The following is a 21033-nucleotide window of genomic DNA, read 5'->3' as shown; positions in this document are numbered from 1 at the left end:
GTAACTCCAAAAGCCATATAAAAACATAATTCTCGCATTGGCGCCTTTGTATCTCAGTAGAAGACATTGAGAAATTCATTAAAAAGTCAGGTAGTTCGCGGGCATCTGAGTCGGATGGCTTAAGTAACTCTATGTTAAAGGCACACCCAAAAATATGGTCCACCATCCTGCATAACATATTCTTCAACATCGTTCAGAAGCGAAGCATTCCGGACACATGGCGCAAATCAGTGATAATCCCTATCTACAAAAAGGGAGCTCGGTCGATACCTGGGAACTATAGACCGATCTCATTGCTTGACGTGGCAGGAAAGATCTTTACACGTTTTGTGCTGCGAGACTTCAATTTGTGGACCGCCCAGTATTGTAAACGTGGTCCCCATCAGACCGGCTTTGCGGCTGGAACGGCACAGGTGCTTTCGCAGAGGCCTGCTGGGACTTTTGCCTATCGTGGGCAGTGTACCTAGAGTCAGGGCAAGGCAGTGATTGTCTGGCATTAGTCATTAAATTGGTTGGATGCAGTGGCCAGAATCCCGGATCATTTTGCTCAGAGGTCTTGCTGTCTCCCAAAAGTGCCAAATTCCTCTCACAGAGTCCAAAATGACCCCCCTCCCCCACTACCAACAGCCACAACTCACCAGGTTTTCCCTGATTTTCCATAGCTGATGAACCTGTGCGTCTGCACTGGCTGTTCTGGCAGGGCCTCTATATCCTTAAACACCACCCACTTTGTGGGTACCTAAGTATGGTGTTAGCTTCAGCAGACTCCTGGACAGCTGATGGCCCCAGTGTGACTTGACAGAAAGTCTTATAGTATGCTATGTTATCTTACTGTGTCTTCTGTAGCACTATTTCTGCCGTTGTGTGGCCTCTTGGTGGCGATTCACAGGCAAGATATGGTTTTGGGTGGGGTTGGCAGCCAGTAGGGTTTGATACATGAGAGTAAGTAGTTGTAGCAGCAGGGATCATTTGGGCAGGTAGGAAGAACGCAGGCTCTGTGTGAGTAATCTTCTAGAAGTGTCTGGAAGCATGGTGCATAGTAAAATCCAGCCTGCACATTGCTTGCGGTGGGTATGTTTGGGATCAAGTGTAGTGACCCATTCTGTTGCATTGATGTCTGTCACATGCTTTCAGATTTAGAATAAAGCTTCTTGTAAGATGTGTTTCAGTGTTACAGTGGCCTGAAAGGGTTTGGTGTTGGTTAGGGCAGTATAGGAGGCTGAAAGATTAGTTGATGGTTAGTACTGGCTTTCAGTGGGCAATGCAGAGGGTCCTGCCACAGCGTCCTCACACATCGCTGGTACCCGCGCTTCAGGATCCATTGCTGTGAGTTCAAGTTGCTTCATTTTGGGATGGCATCCGCACCATCTGTCTTCACAAAGGTGGTATCAATAGTGGCAGTGCTTGTGCACAGATGGGGAATAGAGGCACCACATCCATACCTGGCCTGCTCGGACATGGTTTTGGTCAGGACAGGAAAGGAGGCTGAAAGATCAGGTAATGGTAAGTATTGGCTTTTGGAGGGGTGATGCACAGGGAGCAGCCACGTGGGTTCCTTCCATCCATCTGGTCCAATTGTGTATTATTTAAGGTCACTGAGTATGTTGATTGAAGAATGGTAAACATTTGTCATGATTACCACTCACAAATGGAATTAACATAGCATGGATGCAGAAAATCATAACCAATTACTAAAAAGTAGTAGACTATACCTTGCCAGTTTTTGATCTTTAGGGTTGCAGTGGCTTTGTGGCTAATGGTTACAATGGTGTGTGGCTGTCTCTCAGTTGCTAGTGCATATTCAGCCACGTTGCATTGTCGCCTATTGTAAGACTGAGACGTGCCACAGTTGGAATATCTGTAAACTGGTAGAAGGGGGCCTGCCAACTGACTACAAATTGCAAGCCCAGAGTTTGTGGCCTGCATGACATTATGCAACACAGCCAAGAATTGCATAATATAGCCTAACAAGGCACACCAGTGGGTAAAAGATGTTAACAAGGCTCAGAAAAGCTTGATAAAGCATACACCTCCAAAAGCATGAAAAGGCATAACAATGTATAAAAAAGCACAACATGCTGCCTTACATAGTACTGTCAATCTCTTTCCCCCCCTTATAGATACATTGTATATAGTGTGAAAAGGGGATCGGGGGGTGGTATGTAAGGAGCTGGGCGCTGCCTAAAGACTTTACTCATTGCCAATGGAGCAGCACTAGGGGTTCAGTGAAGCATGAACCTTTGATTTAAAAGAACAGCACCTTCATAAATGAAGATCAAGGCATCCATGTTTGTATAGTATGCTATGGGCAGGCTGAGAGCTACGTCTGATGTCACATATGTTGATCAAGTGCTGTGCCCAGTGAGGCCCTCTATGGAATTGCGCCTGTTAGAGAAATGCCTGTTAAGTAATTAATGGTATTTGTCAGGCAATTGGGGTGAGGGCTAGTTTACCTGGTTATTTGTCACAGAAACCTGCCCCATTGTAGTCCACTTCCTTCTTATACGGCACCAGAAAACAAGTGCCGAAAATGACTCCCCCTCACACTGTGTTGAGGTACCACCATAACTTTTCAGAATGCTTAATCCATATAGGAAGTTCCTCACATGAAGGTCGATGAGATGCGGAGCAGGAAAGATAAAAGTTGGAGCGAAAATTCCTTGAAGTGTCACATTAAGCAATCTGCATCAGTTGATCATAGAGGGGGCACAATGGCTGCAGGGAGGTAGAAAGAGTTAGGTCATGAGTGAGAGTAAGTCAGTTAGAGTGGTATAATCTGCAATCCCACAATACTGCAAGATCGATTTTATGGCTCTGTCGATCCCTGACTAGATACATATTTTACACCGTAAATTCCTGACCAAGAGCAAAAGGAGGAGTGCTGACACAATTCTCTTCGATTAACCTTTCTCCCGCAAACAGGAAATGCAGCTTTGCGGCACTGCTAGCCAACCTCAAATGATGTGGCATATCATCTCATGTACACAGCTCTTCTCTTTGTAAGGCTCTCCCAGAGCATGAGACTCAAAGCAAACTTTGTAAAGTTTTGCAAAGACCTTCACTGAATATCTTCCTCTCAGCTCCCGACCATATAAATCAACCTGTTGAGGCCACAAGACGAGTGAAGTCAGTTATTTTTGGCAGCTGGTCCTGTTGAAGTTGATGGAAGTTTCTGTAAGTTTCTGTAAATTATCCCATTGAAGTATATGGAAGTCACCTTGATCGGAGATGAAGCCCAAGTGTAGGTCCGCTCAGCAATGGTGTCATCTGGGCGAGCTAGAGCACAATTGCAAAGCTATAGCTGAAGCCCAAAGTGTCAGATGGGGGAATTGCTTTACCAATTGCTGGATACACTGGTAAGTCTCTTGACTTTGCCTTGTGTTTATTTATTCTTCTTCAAACTTGAACACACGTCTGTTACACTTTATAACTTGTCAATTGAACATCTCCAGCTGCCTGTGTGGAGTCACACCTTTCCAGGATGATCCTCGTCAAGGGTTTGTTCAATCAGCCCAATTGTTTGTTCAATCAGCCCAATTCTTTCTCAGGGGATGCCGTTTGTTTTAGTGTGTGGTCACTGGGATAGCCCTCTGTACTCCTACTTAAGCGTTTTACCCTGAACATATATCACATGGCCCAATACTAATCTAGGCTATGCTGGTTTCCCTGAAAGAGTCTTTCAGAATTTCTATATTTTCTATTGTTTTTACTGTTGCACCATGCACTGCCTGCTTGCCTCTCGCTTCATGAATGTAATTTGCAGCCTTCCTGTACAGAGGCCACTTGGTAAGCAGTCCTAGGGTCTGGCAGGTTCCTTCTGAGAGCTTTCCTTTGATTTCAATCCTATTTTTGGGCTGGATTCTGGCTGCCTTGTGGAGTGATTTGTGAGTATTTAGCAATTTCTTTTTGGACAAGCTGTTGATTTTCTCAGGGGTTTAATTTGTTGTTTCCCTTTGACTCCCAACCCGTTTTTTGTGCTGATCTGCCTCTAGAATGCCCTGGGTTGGTGATGTAGTCCTTTATTTTTTTCTGGCTTTGTTTACTTTTTCCACCCAGCCCCTTAGCAATTGGTTCAGGCAACAAACACATACAAGAGAAAAGCACACCCTCTTTGTTCTGGATGTCGGAACACAAAGTTTATTCTTTGTATATTTGGATCTCCTCAGGCTACTGACCTTATTCTAAATTCAAAGTGTGCGGGGGAGAAAAGAAATGACTCTGGTATCATAAGTCAACATCTAAATGAACAAAAAAAGAGTTCCTATTGGTAATAGGAACTCCTGTTTCCTGCACACCATAAAAGTGGAATAACAATTCCAATCAAAATTCAAACTTTCCTTAATTTGATGATTTCAATGTTGATTTTAGAAAAGTGAGGAAGTGTGTACAAACCAGTACACATAAACTTAATATAGATGATCACTGTTTTCATAATCGTATGCTTTTTAACAAATAATAATCAGATTTATCACACAATTTATGTTTCCATGAGTTCAATTTACTCAAAGTAGTCATAATACAAAAATTCGAAAAAATAATGCTTTTTTGTACAAAACGTGTTTTAAATAAAACATCACATTATTGAATATCATTATAGAGCTCTGCGCGTTTCGAGAGTACATTACTCTCTTCTTCAGGAGCAAAGTTCATTCAAGAAAATGTGTCAAGATTAGTTCAAGTAACTTTTTACAAGCGAATTGTGACAATTGAATTTCCACAAGTCACTTTGAGTGAGAATTGCAATATCGCTGTGAGTTCATGGGAACGTCATCTGTTGGTGTTCATTCGTGTTAAATCTGTGAATCACATAATACTAGTGTTAGTATTTGGTGTCATTAATGACATAAGAGATGTAATACTGTTAAGGTTGTATGACCAAGTGGTCTGTACCTGTGTGATGACAGAATTATCTCCCAATTGTCAGGGCAAGTCTTCTTGCTATGGCAAGTAAATGGGTCCCCACTGGGTCTTGTTTCTGAGTAACCTAAAATAAGGTTCAATATTTGTTAAAATGTATATTTCTGTCTTCATGTTATATTAAAAACAATATGTTTTAAATGGTGAGCACACTCACCATCTCGATGTTTTTCAATTGCACGTGGTAATATCGCTCGTGTTGTTAATAAGAACGCCAATTCGTCTGGAAAGACAGAGATGGTGTTTAAATTGCTCACTGTGTTGCTCAAATGGTCAATTTCAAAGCATATCAAAGCGCTTACCTATGTAATGCACGGTATTGACAATGGTCACACCGTATTTCCTTTTCTGAGTGTGCAGAAAGCTTGTTGCTAAGTGACCGTTCTTTTAAATAGTCACCTGACTAGATAAGCCGTGGTCATGTGATGTGCAGGGTTGCTGGGAATCGTAGTTCCCCAGTCGTGTGCCTATTACAAACGCTTACAGCCTAACTTCTATTCAGAGAAACAACAGGCTTATAAAGCCAGTGGGCTAATAGAGATGGTATTATAATGAAGCTTTTGTCTGTGTTATTTCAAACTGAGGGAAGCCTGTAATTAAGTGCTTCCGTGCCTCTATTACTGTAGTCATGTACTACAGGATGCTGGGAATCGTAGTTTCTGTTGGAAGTAGTGTCTAATGTTTACTATCCTGATCGTTGGTTTCATTGTTAAAAAACTTCTATGACAGTAAACAGTACTTTCATAAGGGCGAATTATCAGTGTATGTTTTTTAATGCAAAATTGTAGAAAATGCAAATATATACCGTACATGTTCCTCACAATTATTTTCAAGGAATTCTGAGAGTTGTAGTGCGGGGGGATCCCTCTCCATTAATTCCATTTGTTCAGAACAGAGGCAAGAGATAAATGTAAAACAAAACAAAGGACTCAACTCCTACTACCATAGCTCTCAACCATTTATGTTGCAAAAGCGGGTGAAAACACCCGATTTTACTTTTGGCGGGTGAGCGGCCCATTGAAATGAATGGGCGTGCATGAGGTTTGGCGGGTGAGTCCGCTGTTTACAAGGCGGGTGACACCCGCCAAAAGCGTGTGAGTTGGGAGCTATGCTACTACAACAAGCAAGATCTGACAAAGAGTACTGTGTACTGGTTTGTACACATTTCCTCACTTTTCTAAAATCAACATTGAAATCATCAAATTACGGAAAGTTTGAATTTTGATTGGAATTGTTCTTCCATTTTTATGGTGTGCATGGAACGGGAGTTCCTATTACCAATAGGAACTCTTTTTTTGCTCAATTGATTCAGGCAGTCAGGTGTCTCTTTGCATACAAGTTCCATCCCAGCTGGCCCCCCGACCCGCTTCCTTGTTCCTGCACCGCCCACCTTCCCGCCTGTCCCGAGCCCTGATTGGCCCGAGTAACCCTTTTTGAGAATGACCCCCAGTGTGGCTCCTGCCCGGGCAGCCATCGGCTAAGGGCCCCAAGGCAAAAGGCAGCTCCAGAAGAAATAGCTCCAAACAGTGTTTGCCCGGGTTCGCCTGGGAAGCCTGTTGCAGTCAACCAGCATTGGCTGAGAAGGTAAGTGTGGTCAGGGTGGGGAGTTCAGCCCTTACTGTACTCCAGTAATGCCCCACCACTCGTATAACATACCCCACCTCTGTCAATCTGCTATCTTGCACTTATTTTGGGAAAAACTCTGCTTTCCTCCACTACTGCTGTGTTTCAACTCCCCTTTAGCACCCTGGCAGGGGGACCAGCCAATCAGGTGGCTAGGAATGTGGGCTTGTATCGGCGATGAAAGGCCAAATTCCATGCCGCCTAATGGCTGGCTCCCCCACTGCCATCTTCCCCCTCCACCCGCCATCCCTTTTCTTTTTGTTCCCCCCTCTTGTGACCTCCACTTACCTTATATCTGTAGTGGAAAGTGTCCCTGCCGCAGCCATTCCTTCCTCACGGTTCCCGCAGGCCGCCATGGCCCTTTCCATGGAGGCTATCTTGACAAAGTATTTTCCTTCATTCAATGGGGCGCGCGCGGCATCCTATTGAACAAAGGAACATTTTAGCACCCAGGGTTACTGCTTTGGTAACCCGAGGTGCTAATAGCCTTAATCCCTGTTCCAAGGGCTGAAACGGGAGTAATGGCCCGAAGCCCTCATTATCCTCAATATCTTGGGCTGCTGGGCAGTTAACCCCCCGTTCCAACCCTTGGAACGGAGCATTAACGCCATATTACTGCTGTGTTACAATCTAGGTATTTCCCCTCTGGCGCTGTCTGCTAATTCTAGGTGTTTCCCCACTACTGCTGCATTTTAGGTTGGGTTTTTCCCCTCTAAAGCTGTGTTTCAAATCTGGTAATTGTGTTCCCCATTCCTGCTGTGTTCCAATTCTAGGGTGTTTCCCCTCTAGTGAAGTGTTCTAATTCTATGTATTTCCCCACTGCTGCTGTGTTTTACATCTGGGTGTTTCCCCTTTAGTGCTGTGTTTCAAATCTCGGTGTGTTTTTTCCATTACTGCTGTGTACCAACTCTAGGTGTTTCCCCTCAAACGCTGTGTTCCTTTTCTAGGAGTCTTTCCCTACTGCTGGGTTCCAATTGTAGGTGTTTTCTCCTACTGCTGCTGTGTTCCAAGTCCAAGAGTTTCTCCACTGCTGCTTTGTTTCAAGTTTAAGGGTTTTCCCATTGTTGCTGTATTGTAAGTGTTCTGACCCATTACAGATGTGCTCCAAATACAGCAGTGTTTCAAAACTAGGTTTTTCCAACTTCAGCTCTGAACAGGATGAAAATAACTTAACAACACACAACACAAAAGGAGTGGGCCGTAGGCCGTACCGGAGAGGATGGCAGAGGAGGAGAGAGGCATCTGACTGGGAAGGGTTATTTTGAGACCTGAATTGTACCCATCCTGAAAGAGGGTAAAAGGAGGTAACAAGGGAGGGAGTTGTGTCCTACTAAATCGGACCACCCAGTGGTTGAAACTCGTCAGACATAAAGGAATACGGGTGGATGCAGAAACCAGGTAGCCCATAGGCTGATCACAGGGCATGATCGACAGGGGAAGGCCTATGGATCACATTTAGTCAGAACAGGCGGCGGGGCAGGAAATGTACTGCCAATAACAAACCGTACTAAAACTCACCTTTCTGAATAGACTTCTGAACTAAACACAACCATACCTCTACAGCACCATAGATGGCATATACTTCACAACACCACAATAATGAAACAAACCACACATAATCTCGCCCAACACCACATAGTGACCACCAACCGAAAATCACACCTACACACAATGAACAGTGTATCCGAACTGAAGCTGCAACAGCATATCACAGATCTCTTTCTCTTTTTCCTGCTCAATCCTACTAGCCACCCACCACCCCCCACCCTGCTTGCATTACAGATCCGCTAGAGCACCAAGAACCCACACAGGTAGTACACAGTAAAAGAACCTTTAACATAACATAACATGTTTTGAATCTCATTGTGAAATAATTGTTCGTACAATCACTGTCTTTGCTATTCTGTTTTTGTAGAGGTTGTGGCCCTTGATTTATGTACATATTATTCATACCATCATTCAGGCCTAAGTGCTGTTTCATAAAGTGGCCTCTGTTTTGTTCTTACTATGAAGATTCGTACCCATTTTCAGGCCTTCCAAAAACTGTCGCTAAGCTGGTTCTTTGAGTATTGTGAGGAATATGAGGACATTCTCACATTTAACCCACGTAAGACCCCCCCCCCCCTCAGGTAACAAAGAGAATGGGAGGATTGCCATATTCTGACTACGGGGTAAGTGCAAAGGGGTACTACTGGGATGGAGGGTCCATGAAGAATGGAAGTGGGATGCCCGAGGGTGAGACATGGTATCCCTCCCTTTCCTAATCATGATTTATCCTACCTCTACTGTCATAGGATATTGTCACCCATGTCCTGCCCTACCCCAAGACCTCCTGCCAAAACACTCACAGTCAGAGGAAAGTAAGGGAATGTAAAACCCCAGGGCAGCAAGTCCCTTTTTCTAACTATAACACTTACTTATCCTCCCTTCACTTTAATCTTATAAACCACTGTGAGACCCAATCTTTTCCTTCCCTGTTAACATCATTTACTGAGAATACCAGAGTGAAAGAACTAGAACCACCTTCCTGTCATAAGGCACACCTTCTTTATTTCCGTAAGTAGCATCTAGTTACTATGATGAACAAGAGGGAGTCAGGAAGAATGTAGACTTCCTATGTGAAACACCACTATGTTACTGGGATGGAGAAGATACGATCCGAGGCATACCAACATACTCAATGGACATGTCCCATTAACAGGGCCAGGCAAATGAAATCAAGTGTACCCGTCTGCAGCCTGTTGAGCTCAGTGGTTAGAACGAGTTGGGAGGAGAGCTGTGGAGCCGTAGATGCCCAGGACCAGCTAGGAATATCCAGTGCGCTGAGACGCTAAGGGCTTCCACGAGGGAGCGCCCTATAACAGCGTGGCCAGATATCTGCCACTCGAGTTGCAGAAAAGGGTCTGGAAAAGGGAGCCGGGGGGCATGCTAATCTCTTTCTATGTGCATGCCAAGTGCTTGTTCCGCTAGGCTGAGTCAGAGTCCCAGGAGTGTCTGAGGGGCAGGTGGTAAGACCCTGACCTCAGACTACAGGGACACTGTTAGTAAAAGGAAGGAAACATAACCATAGAGGCAAGTGATGTGAAAGCCTGGTGTGTTTGATGAGCAAGATACAATGTTATTGCTCGGCCGCATGTAGGAAAGATGCAGCGGATGACACTGACAAAGAGGATTCTGCTGAAACAAAGTAACAGAGTGATCGCATGCACGTTGTTGAAAGACTCTGTAGCTGAATGGGAAGCTCCTATGAAAAGGGGAGTTACGCGCAGAGCTGAAGAGCGAAGAAAATAGAGGCCAAAAAGGGGGAGCTGTGCAAAAACCATAGTGGGAGCAAAATTACAGTAGGACAGGAGTAAAATGTAATCCCTAAAGCACATGGAATAGGGGTGAAACGAAAGAAAGTACAATGGCAAAGCATTGGGGTGGCCACCAGGTGGGAGATTGATCCAGGCTGGCCACATAGACCCCACTACAAAGCATTGGGGTGGCCACCAGACAGTAGAAGGATAGAGGAGGGCCGCACAGACCACACTACAAGGGAAAGAAGACACAAGTAAAACATAGGCCACCTGGTGGCGCGACCTGTAATCAGTGGACTCTGTGGTCTGACAACTGCGCTCTGACCGGGGGAGTTCCATCTGAAAGGAAGTTGAATTGAACTTTGGTATTTAACAGGAGGCAACATTGAACCAGTTGAACATTTGTGTGTTGGAGAACAATCAAAAGGGTCTGGTTCGGTGTTAGGAAAGATTTCATCAATGTGTAATTTACCCTCCATTTGTGGACCCTCCAAACTTTTTGCTTTTGTTTTGTTGGCTATCTTACTCTGACTTTTGCCAGAGGAGCACAGCCTTCCACTGCGCTCCCCTGTGCTTTTGCTCACTTGTTATTGGGGAAACTGGCACGTCTTTCAGACTGTCAGTACTGGGAAACTATGTTTCCATTAGTCTTCGGTATGTTACCATTCCTTGGTAACTTTTTAACAGTGAACAAAGTACCTTCCAGTACCGTGCACAGGGGTCCTTTTTGTTTTATGGCCCTAGATACCCTTTGAAGGATGTTTTGGTGATTGTACAAGTGTGCGTAGGAAGAACTTGTGGCAGCAGTTACTTTTTGTAAATGGTTTACTTCTTTTTATGGGATCACATCACTTTTAACGCATTTGGTTCAAGACGGTGGCCAAGTCCCAAAATGGCCAAGTCTTTTGTTCGTTCCTTTGGCCATTTTTGTCCCTTGCCTTCACCCAGGTGGAGTAACCCGGGTGTTCCTTATTTGGGGATGCAGCCACCTGCAAGAACCGATCTCTTTCGTGGGCTTCTGCATGTCACGTGTGTGTGCCCAGGAAGCGGGTTGGTCCCAATCCACACTGCTGGTGCCAGGATGCCTGGAATGCCTGAATGACTGAGACCACCGTGGTCCGTGATTGGTCCACGACTGGGATGCCTGCATGAGAGCAGATCTTCGATTGGGAGTCCTTGATTTTGGCGCAAAGCTAATCTTGGATAAGAGAAGGGGCTCTGTGTCCATTCCAGGTCAATCATCCGAGTTCTTCCCAAACTACATAAAGGAGCCAAGAATCCTGCAATGAAGAAACTGACTTGTGAATCTGCCAGAGGCACTTTGGAAGGTTTGCCACCGTTGGCCCTCTGTTGCTCCTTCAGACCCCTGTTTTCTTCATCGATCAAGAAGGCCTGCAAGTGTGTTTCGCCCCTCTGGAGTACTGGGAACTACTCTCTATATTTGTAGCGCAATATTTTTGCGGGGTTATTAACACATGGAACCCCCCTGCTTACCCACCGAAGGAGCCTTTTCAGAAGTGTTCCTGGGCCATCCTGGGAACTGTCCAGCTCTACCTCAGGGTATCCCGCAGAACTGCTGCCGTCTTGAGTTGAAACCCGAGACTTGGAACATCACTTGCTTGTGATCCCATGCCCTCTGCAACCAAATTTCGTAGGCTTAGGTCCTCTGGGTCCTGAATTAGGAGTGTGTGTAATGCTGCATGCATCTGTGATTCCCCCGTCACTACCTGTTGGTGACGGTCGCTGTAGGTGCCTTGCTGACCTGCTCTCCTGTGCCCTGACGCCTGCTGTACTGGAATTCTCTTTGTATCTCCTTTGGAAGCTGAGGAAATACAACTGTCCCATCACAGACAATCGTTCTATCCCGCAGCCACTGAGAGCCGAAGCGCCGCAAATCTGCAGGACTGGAACCTGTGGGATGTTTTTACCCATGCATCCGAGCCCTACCACAAAAACTGTGCAGTACTGGGATTGAAAACATCATGATGGCCAGAGCTTCCCAGAAAATGCCCAGGGAAATGCATGAAGAATAGGCTGCCACCCATTTTTGCCGATGTTATGGGCACATAAGGGCACTGCCTAAAACCACCATTGGACTACCCACACAGTAGCCTGAAACCACTGGGAATGGCAATGCTGATTGCCAAAAGCAACCTAGAACTGTGGGGAATTCATTTTCTTAAATCCCAAAAATGGTTGCATTACCAGTACTCACCACTATCAGAAAGCTGGTGTTTTAAAACCACCAGACTTTTGTGTAAAACTGAATAAATGAACCCAAAGCAGGTCAAAGAAAGACTTACTGAGAGGTGGATACAATGTAAAGTTATATTCTGAAGTGACTTGAATGTTCATAACAAGACTGGCTGAGCTCTGCAGGTCTACAGCAGCCTAACTGAAACTGGATTTAAAACTACCAAAAATCGAAAATTTTTAAATTAACTGAGTGACCTACTTTTGAGTGTCACATAATTTGTCACTGTTGAAATGTCATAGTTTTGAACTTAGAATCAGCATTCTAGCTGCATATGTAAAAATTGTCTTGACTTAAACTGGGGAACAAAAAGTGACATTTTATCTGAAACCTGGCTTAATGAAACTGAATTCTGCCTGACATCTACCCCCACAGGAGTTAAAACCTGCTCAGCCACTCTTCCCCTTGCCAAAAGGAGTTGTCACCTCTCTGATTAGATTAGGGGTGGAGCAGCTACAGGGAGTTGAACAAAGGCCTGTCCTGGGCCCAGGCAGATGGTTTATTAGGGTGGCCGTAAAATAGCTTCCTCTTGGCAGAAGCTGGGAGGGGCAGGGTCTCTGAGCTTGGCAGAAACTGGATAAACTGGTTTCTACACCATGTGACCTGAAAAGACACACCCCTGTTGGCCAGAATATGATTCTAAGAAAGATGTATAACTCATGGTGCGGACTTGTCAAAATTATTTAAATGATACCATAATTCTTGTGATTTTTCTGTGCACATTTTAAGACACGTTGGGAATTTGTGTGATGTTCTGGGGCAAAACCCCGCTATTTATGGATACTACAGACTCTGTGTTTAAGCTAGAGACATGGGAATTTACTGGAGTATGTATGGACAGGCCGTGTATATGTGTATAATTTTTAATGAAGAACCAAGGTTGCATAACCCACTAAAATCGAAAATGTTGCCGTTTCTGAATGCAAGCCCTCAGGAAGAGCAGATTTGGGACAGAGACTACCTCATGTGATAGGTAATATGTACATGCAATGACAAACCACTATGTATTTGAGAAATGTGTATTTTGATCAAATTTAGATTTGTGGGCAAACTGACCAGGGGAGGATCCTCTGACCCATAAAACCTACAGCATCACTCTGACTCACAGTTCCTTCCCCAATCATAGGAGAGGGGAGAATTGGGCCAATGACAAGTTGAAAGAGGGGCTGGCTAGTGATGCTGCACACACACCCTCTTTCAAAAGACATAAAAAGAGCCACTGGAAGCTAGAGAGGACATTCAATTCCATTTGCTGTGGAGCATGCTGCCGGACCATACAACATCCAGAAGATACCAGATTCAACACTTAGACTTTAAAACTCCAAAGAACTTGATTCAGAACTCAAGGCAAGGGCCTAAACCCACAAACTGAGAACTCTTCTCAGTAGGCCTCAGCATCCAGCAAACCTAACAGCGGTAGCAGCATCCAGGAGCCGTGCAGATCAGCGCTGGATCCAGAGAAAGCTGTGCAGAAAGATCCAGAAGCAGTGCTGTACCCAGAGAAAGCAGAGCAGTATCCAGAACCAGAGGCCAGAGATCCAGAGTGACCCAGACCGCTGTTAGCAGAACCAGAGAGCTGACCCAGATCACTGTGAAGTGCCGAGACCAGAACCAGAGTCCAGTCCAAAACCTGACCAGATCCGTGGCGAGGCCTATTTTAAAATATATTGTGAGTAGCTAGCAGAACTGTGCAGAACCAATCTCTTAGTTAAAATAATCTAATCCAAACTATTTTAATCTAAAAAGAACTGCCTCCTAGAAGTTGTCACTTGTCATTTTGCAAAGCTGTCACCTGTCATTTTCTAGCTGCAAGCTGTAACCTGTCGCTTTGAACTTTTAAAATTTTAAAATCCGAAAAACAACCTTCACAAAATCGTTCATAACCCCGTAACTGTTTGTGCTAGGAACTTGGTTTAACTTTCCTCTGAAAGCTCAGAATCTCAGCTTTTCAACAAGCCTAGAACCAACTCCTCCTTATACTTTCTCCGTAATCACGATTCTCACACCCGCGAATTTTGCCGCGATTTGCGATTTGGCCCGATTTCTTTACTTGTAAAAAGATAGCTGCTTTTGCCTGAACTACTAAATTTCGTTTGCCTCTTAAGGACCATCCCTGAATCATTGCTAGAGTGAGCCTGGACTAATATTAACTAGATACCACTCACCCTGAACCTCCTGAAGGGAATTAAAAGCATTTTCAGCATATTTCTCATTGCATTGTCACCATATTCAAAGCACTTGGGCCTGTGTTTCAAAACTCCTATCTGTTGTATAAGCTGCTGGGGGGGAATTGAACTGAATTCTATTTGATTGCATTCCTAAGAACTGAGTCCCATTCTATTCATCTCCTTACATTGCATTAAGGGGCTTGTGAATTGTCCAAGAAAGTGATTACATTGTCTTTTGCTGAAATCCTATCAAGTTATTTTCTGTACTGCATTTCATTCCACATTGCATCCATTTGAAACCATAAAAGTATTGTTGCTATCGTATCCATCCTATAACCACTCATCATTGATTATAAAGAAGTGTGCTAGTGCCGGACTATCCATTATTGATTACTGCTCAGATTAAGTGTGATATTCAATTATTAATTTATTATAAAGTGTGATATATATATATATTGTTTAAATTATCAAATAAACCTTTTAAACTTGCAAAACAGAACTACTTCTTGGCTCAGTGGGGTCAGGGGGTTTCCAAGAGAGGGGTGTTATATAGGGGTAGTCATCCAGAACTCATGAACTGGACATAAAGATATATCAATAAGGGTTTCAATTCAGTATCCCAGACTAGGCATTGACTTAGCTGTAGTGCTGGATTGAATCCTCTTACAAATTGGGGGCTCGAGCCGGACATTTGGGTTAGATCTATCACTTGTGCAGATTAATACAGCGTGCCAGCTGACCAGATACACATATCCGGTCGGATCACCACGCTGTGTTCGCTGTAAAGCACTCCTCAAAGGAACGCTCTAAGGAAAAGGTCTGTTTTGCAAAAATAAAATACAAACTTCTGTAATTCAGGACAGAGACCAATCTCTAGAATGACGACCTTAGTAGACATGAAAATAGCCAGAGAGCACTTCTTACATAAGTTATTTGTGAGAGGTGAGTGGACTCACCAGGACTGCATGGTCTGGTTGCAGGCCATCACGCAACAGGTCACTGAAACAGGGTCAGATATATGAAGAGATCAGGGTCCCTTACATGTGGCCCTGAGTGAACTATACATGGCTCCTAAAGCTAAGGATGAACAAGACAAGATGGTTAGGATAGCGGCATACCTGTACCTATATATGGGAGACATGCAGGATAAATGTACTGAAAGCCAAGATCTGGCGAATAAGCGACAGATGGCGTTAGAGAAGGCCCAATCTGATCTGGACTCTTCTGAGCAGAGGCTGCACAGAAGCCAGGAGTCCGAAAATGAGAGTAGACAGCACATCATTAAAATAAAGAAGGATATGGATATCCTGCAACAGGAAAAGGCTGACCAGGATACCAGAATTCTGGCTTTGCAGAAGGAACGCCAAGACAGTTTGGACTCCCTACTGCAGAGCCAGAAAAAGCTGGAGCAACAGATCAATTTCAACAGGGCATGCACAGAGCAGGTAGCCACCCTGCAAATCCAACTAGACAGAGAGAAAGAGGAGAGCAATAAACTGATCCTGAAAGACCTGGATACCCAGGCAGAGTTTGATCAGGAGCGCCAGAAAGCTGGTGCCTTCCAAAGGCAAAGGGACGACCTGGCGTCACAAATTCAAGCTGTTGGTCAGGAAAGGGACACCTTCGGCCAGGAAGTCTGCCACTTAAGAAGAAAAATGGAAGAACATCACCTGGCCCACTAGGGACTGGGTGACCTCCAAAAAGAACACCAGGACTTGCTAGAGCACACCAGGAGGGTGGAGGATGCTCTGGCAAGACAGGAGCAGGCCAATAGGGACACAGCTCAGGAAACGCAGAGAGAGAATGAGGCTCTCTGCCAGCACAATGATAGGCTCCAACAACAGGTAGCGATGCAGGAGAGACTGATAGAGTCTAGTAAGGCCTTAACTGAGGAACTGAAGGCGCAGGCTCTTGCATTGCAACAGGGAGCAGGGGCGGATAGAGACCAGGTTCGCTGGGAAAGGGAAACTCCTGAGCATAACCTCAGGAGCCCTAGTACCAGAGGCCTTTATCTCTCTCAGTCCCTGGACTCTGCCACCCCCATGTCCCCTGGCGCACATGAGCACCGGGCCACAGGGATGGCAGATTACTATCCAGCCAGAAGCATGGGGCTCATAGGCCAGTACCTCCCAGGAATGGATGGGCGGGCATCCGGGTATGGGCACCCAAGCACAGTGCAATTTAGTGGGGAACCCCAGGAGAGTAGGCCCATTAAGGGCATCCTGAAAACCTCTGCCCAGTTAGGTCAGTGGGGGGGGTACCCATCAAATCCTGGCAGCAAAGAGGAATCTGAAGACTCCTCTGAACGGTACAGGACACAGGAGACCAGGTCCCCACATTCTGCCAGCCATTCCCAGGCTCGCAGAATCCGGGAAAACCTGGAAGATCAGACAGGAACCTCTGGGAGCAGTGCCTCGGAGTCAGAGGATGAATGGACCAGGGTTACCCGAACCAAAAAGGCCAATAAGGCAAAAAGGGCCTTGCTTAAGGACCCATTAAAGCAAATAAAGGCAATAAGGAGTGTTATCACGCCTTATCATAAGAACGCCAAGTATTCCGTATGGGGACACTTGGAGCTCTATGAGCAAATGATGGAGACTTTCCATTTGAAGGACAGCAGTAGCTGCATCCAGTACGTCAAATGGACATTCTCCCCAGAATACTCCAGTTTCTTTGCGGGGCTGGAGGACCAAAATCATTTAAGATGGTCCACCTATAAGGCGGCCATCTTGAAACATTTTTCTGTTCACAGAAATCCTCAAGAGGCTCGCAAGGCAGCCTACAATTTGCAATGTGGGGAGGATCAGGCCCCACAAGAATTTGTGCAAGAACTGAAACGTGCCTTTGCGCAGACCACCAGAAGGGTGCGCACAGACAGCAGAGAATTTGTCAATACATTTTTCCATGCCTTGCCCAAATATATAATGACCCAGCTCGTGAGAGATTTTCATGAGAAAAGATCTTTAGACTGGGTCATTGAACAGGCTACCCGGATCTATGAGGTGCAGAAGCCCATAGAAAATAAAAGCAATACCCAGAAAAATCCCAAAACCAACAGCACCCCTGCTGCTGCCAAGGTGGCAGAGGTAAAGGTCACCCCCGTTTTGGATTTGGAGATGGGGGGGCCTAAAAACCTACCTGCACCTAATAATTCACAGCCCAGAAGGCCCTCGGACCAGTCACAGACAGGGAGTCGAGGAGGTAGTCCCACAAATGGGGTCCCCCGCTACCCCGACTATGTAAGTCCCCGCTACAAGGGAAACCGACCAATCCTGGGTTATGTGTGGACTCCTCCAGCCCAAGGGGGGGGATCCAGCCAAGCACCTGACCCGGGGAACTTCCCTCCTAACTTCCCCCAGGAGGGCAGAAATTCTCCAAATCCTGGGCAGAACTTTTTCCCCAGGTATCCACCCAATTTCCAGCCCCAAAATCATCCATCCTTCTTTCCCCAATTCCCTGAACCCAGACAACCTAATCCGGGAGATGGGAGGCCAAGGGTGGAGGGGCACCAAAATCTTCCCAACCAGGGGTACTTCCAGAGAAGGGATAGCTACCCTTCCCGGGATCAGCCCAGGGAGAAAATAGAGCCCCGTATCAGCCTGAGCGGGTTTCCCAGTTAGAGCGCCAGGTCCAAAATATGGCACGGGGCCTGGGTCACATACTGAGGGCTCAACAGAACCCTCAGATGAGCGTGCCACCGCAGAATGCCCCAAACTCTGGACCTGGTGCTCCAGAACAATGACGGGGGCAGCACCCCGATAACACACCGGCTCCCAGGGAGGAGGCACAAGGGGAAGGGGGGTGTAAAACCTTGGAGGAAGCTTCCTTCCCAACTTGTAAACAGCCCCTGGAAAACCAGGAACCGGAAACAAAATCTCCTACCCCTGAAAGTCTGCCACCCAAGGAGCAGAGAGGAGGTAGGAGAAACAAAGGACCCAAACAGACCCACTTTGTGGAGGAGGTTCAGGTCTTCCAATTTGAGGGAGAGGGATCCTCAGAAGATCCTGGGAAAAGGATCTTCTCCTTCAGAGATGGGGGAACTCCTCCCAAGGAAAAATGGGTCCCAAGGGATGTCAATTCAGACTGGGGAGATATGGAGACTGAGCTACCGCCGCCCATCATCTCATCCCAGAACCCACAATACCGAAATCCCCTGGTTCAAACCCATCCTGGTGACTGCCTCCAAGAAGGGGGGGCGGCCCAGAACCCGGAACCAGGGGAACCCACAATGGCTCTGATCTCCAGTTGCCAACTTTTTCTTTCAGATTCCCAAGGTTCTCCACAGAATTCTGCCCAAATCTCTTCGCTAGCAATGTCCAAAACCAGAAAGTTAGCCCACCAGTTGTCCAAAAATGTGCATTATCTGTGCCCCCTTGAGGAGAAGGAGGGAAGATACTATGCCCCGGTACAAGTACAGGGGCAGGGTACAATTTTGGCACTGGTGGACACTGGATCCCAAGCTACCCTTCTGTCCAAAAGGGCCTTTGATGAACTAAATGCAGGAAGGGGGGAGAATTACCAAATTCCTCTCACCTCTCTTCCTGGACAACTGCAGAACTTTGACGGGAAGGAAATTCCTGTTGAGGGGACTGCAGACTTGGACATTAAAATTGGGCGACACAAGGTGAAACACCCGGTCATAGTAGTGACTCCAGAGGGCACCCCTTGTTTACTAGGGAATGACCTCCTGAGAAGGTTGTCACCCCTAATAGATTGTGTAAACAAGGTCCTCTGGACCCAGACTAGCCGACCAATAAAATTAAAACAGAGTGTCAACCATGTTAGTTTAAACGGCACCTGCCACATGGTTGAACAAAAATCTGACCAAGTAGAATTTCACTTCCAGAACAACCAAATTCCAGACGTGACAGTAATAGCAGTAGGACAACAGACTGGTGATGGGGGGTCCTCTCTATTTCTGAAAATCAACCTTCCTTCCAGTTTAAGGTGGTATTCCACACTGGAAGGAAACACCCTGAAATTCTTTACTAATCCACAATCAGGAACTCTCACTCCTATAGTCCAGAAAGATGTGAAATCAGCTCAGAGCCTGGCTGATATTCAGCAAATTGGAGAGCAGTTGTTCATCCCTGTTCAGTTAAATGATGGGAAGGACTCTGTTCTCGCTCAAGTGTGCGTGAACAATGGTAAGAGCTTCATCAGCGAAGCCATGTTCCGCCAACTCCCAAAAGATCCAGCCATTCCCACATTCAAACTGATAGACAAATGGGAAATGGACCTGGAAGCACCCAATTCTAAACATCTCCTGCCAAGCAGGTGTATGCTCAAAATCTCCATTGGCAACAAGAGCATAGTCCACAATTGTTGGGTCGTGCGAGACGTCACTGCCGCTTTTTACTTAGGCAGTGACATTCTCAATCGCTTTGCCATTAGTTTGGACCTAATAAACTTCAAAGCTTGGTCCCGATTAGCGGATAATCCCATGGGCTTTGATGATCCAGAAAAAGCATTTAGGTCAGCTCAATTGCTACCTTATGCAGTTGAAATTCAGATCAAAGAGGAAGTCACCATCCCAGAAAGGACCCGACAATTCTCCCTGGAAGTGAAAGCTAAAAGAGGACAACATTTGAAAAACCCTGATGCTTACATACATCTAAACGCTTCTCTCCAACAGCAAGGGTTGGGGGTAAACCCAACTCCATTAGTCAACATAGAACATGACACCATTCTAATAGAGGTGGATAACAGCGACTTAAAGAGTATTACTCTTGCCGCAGGCACCATTATTGGAATGGCGGTTGATGACCGCCATTTTTCCATCGATTTAGGAAATGAACTGTTAGGACCAATCCCCAAGGACTGTTTTGACAGTGACAGTGATGACAATACAACACCAGACAGGATTTTTACCCGGCATGGGGGGAACTTCCTGGTGTACACTTCCTGCCCCTATGGTAAGGAAGATGTGACTTGTGACTTCAGGAGGGATGAGGTGATTTTCCAGGTCCATGAGGGTTGCCTTTCCCACCTGAGGCCTCCAGTCCAAATCAGCACTCTGACCAGGGACTTCTCCACCCAGCTGGAGGAGGCCGCTGAGATAGCCAAACCAGAAGTCTTTCCAGGCTTCAGGCAGATGGTGGAAGAGAGAGTCAACCTAGCTGATGCCTGTGTGACTCTGGAACAAAAGCAAAAGTTGAAACAAGTTTTCTTGGATTTTCAAGATCTCTTTGCGGTAGACTCATATGACTGTGGCCGCACCGACATCCACACAACAACAATCCCCACGGACCCTGGAATGACTCCAGTGTTTGTGAAGCAATATCGTTTGCCTCTCGCATCCATGGAGTCCCTTACTGAAATAATTAAGAACCTTGAGTCCCGGGGAATAATCCGTCCTGTCCACAGCACTTTCAATAAGCCGGTGCTGGGAATATTGAAGCCAAACGGCCAGTGGAGACTCTGTGCCGACCTCAGGGAGCTCAACAAATGGGTCCATACTTCCCGATGGCCTCTGCCCTACATTGACCAAGGGCTGGCCCAGATCCAGGGGTCACAGGTATTCACTGCAATAGACCTGACCAATGGATACTGGACTGTGTCTGTCAGTAGGGAGGACCAATACAAGCTGGCTTTTACCTTTGGGGGCCAGCAGTACACATGGACCCGGGCTCCCTTCGGATACCTCAACTCCGGCAATGAATTCAACATTTTCCTACACAAGGCCATGCCCGACCTGGGTGCAAGGGGTAACCTGGCTTATGTAGATGATGTCCTCATCAAAAGTTCATCTGTGGAGGAACACATAGCGGAG

General features: G+C 46.0%; 1 long non-coding RNA gene across 1 annotated transcript; it reads right to left on the bottom strand.

Annotated features, from left to right (window-relative positions):
• Window positions 1–4293: 4293 nt before the first annotated feature.
• LOC138513057 (uncharacterized) lies at window positions 4294–5282 on the bottom strand. The gene is made up of 4 exons (XR_011281679.1): window positions 5220–5282; window positions 5075–5140; window positions 4891–4984; window positions 4294–4796 (listed from the first exon to the last, which is right to left on the bottom strand). It is a non-coding gene; the product is annotated as an uncharacterized lncRNA (long non-coding RNA).
• Between the last annotated feature and the right edge of the window lie 15751 nt (window positions 5283–21033).

The sequence above is a fragment of the Ambystoma mexicanum genome, chromosome 12, assembly GCF_040938575.1.
Source record: "Ambystoma mexicanum isolate Mex_15411 chromosome 12, UKY_AmexF1_1, whole genome shotgun sequence".
NCBI lineage: Eukaryota > Metazoa > Chordata > Amphibia > Caudata > Ambystomatidae > Ambystoma > Ambystoma mexicanum.
This window is presented reverse-complemented; position numbering and strand designations above follow the sequence as displayed.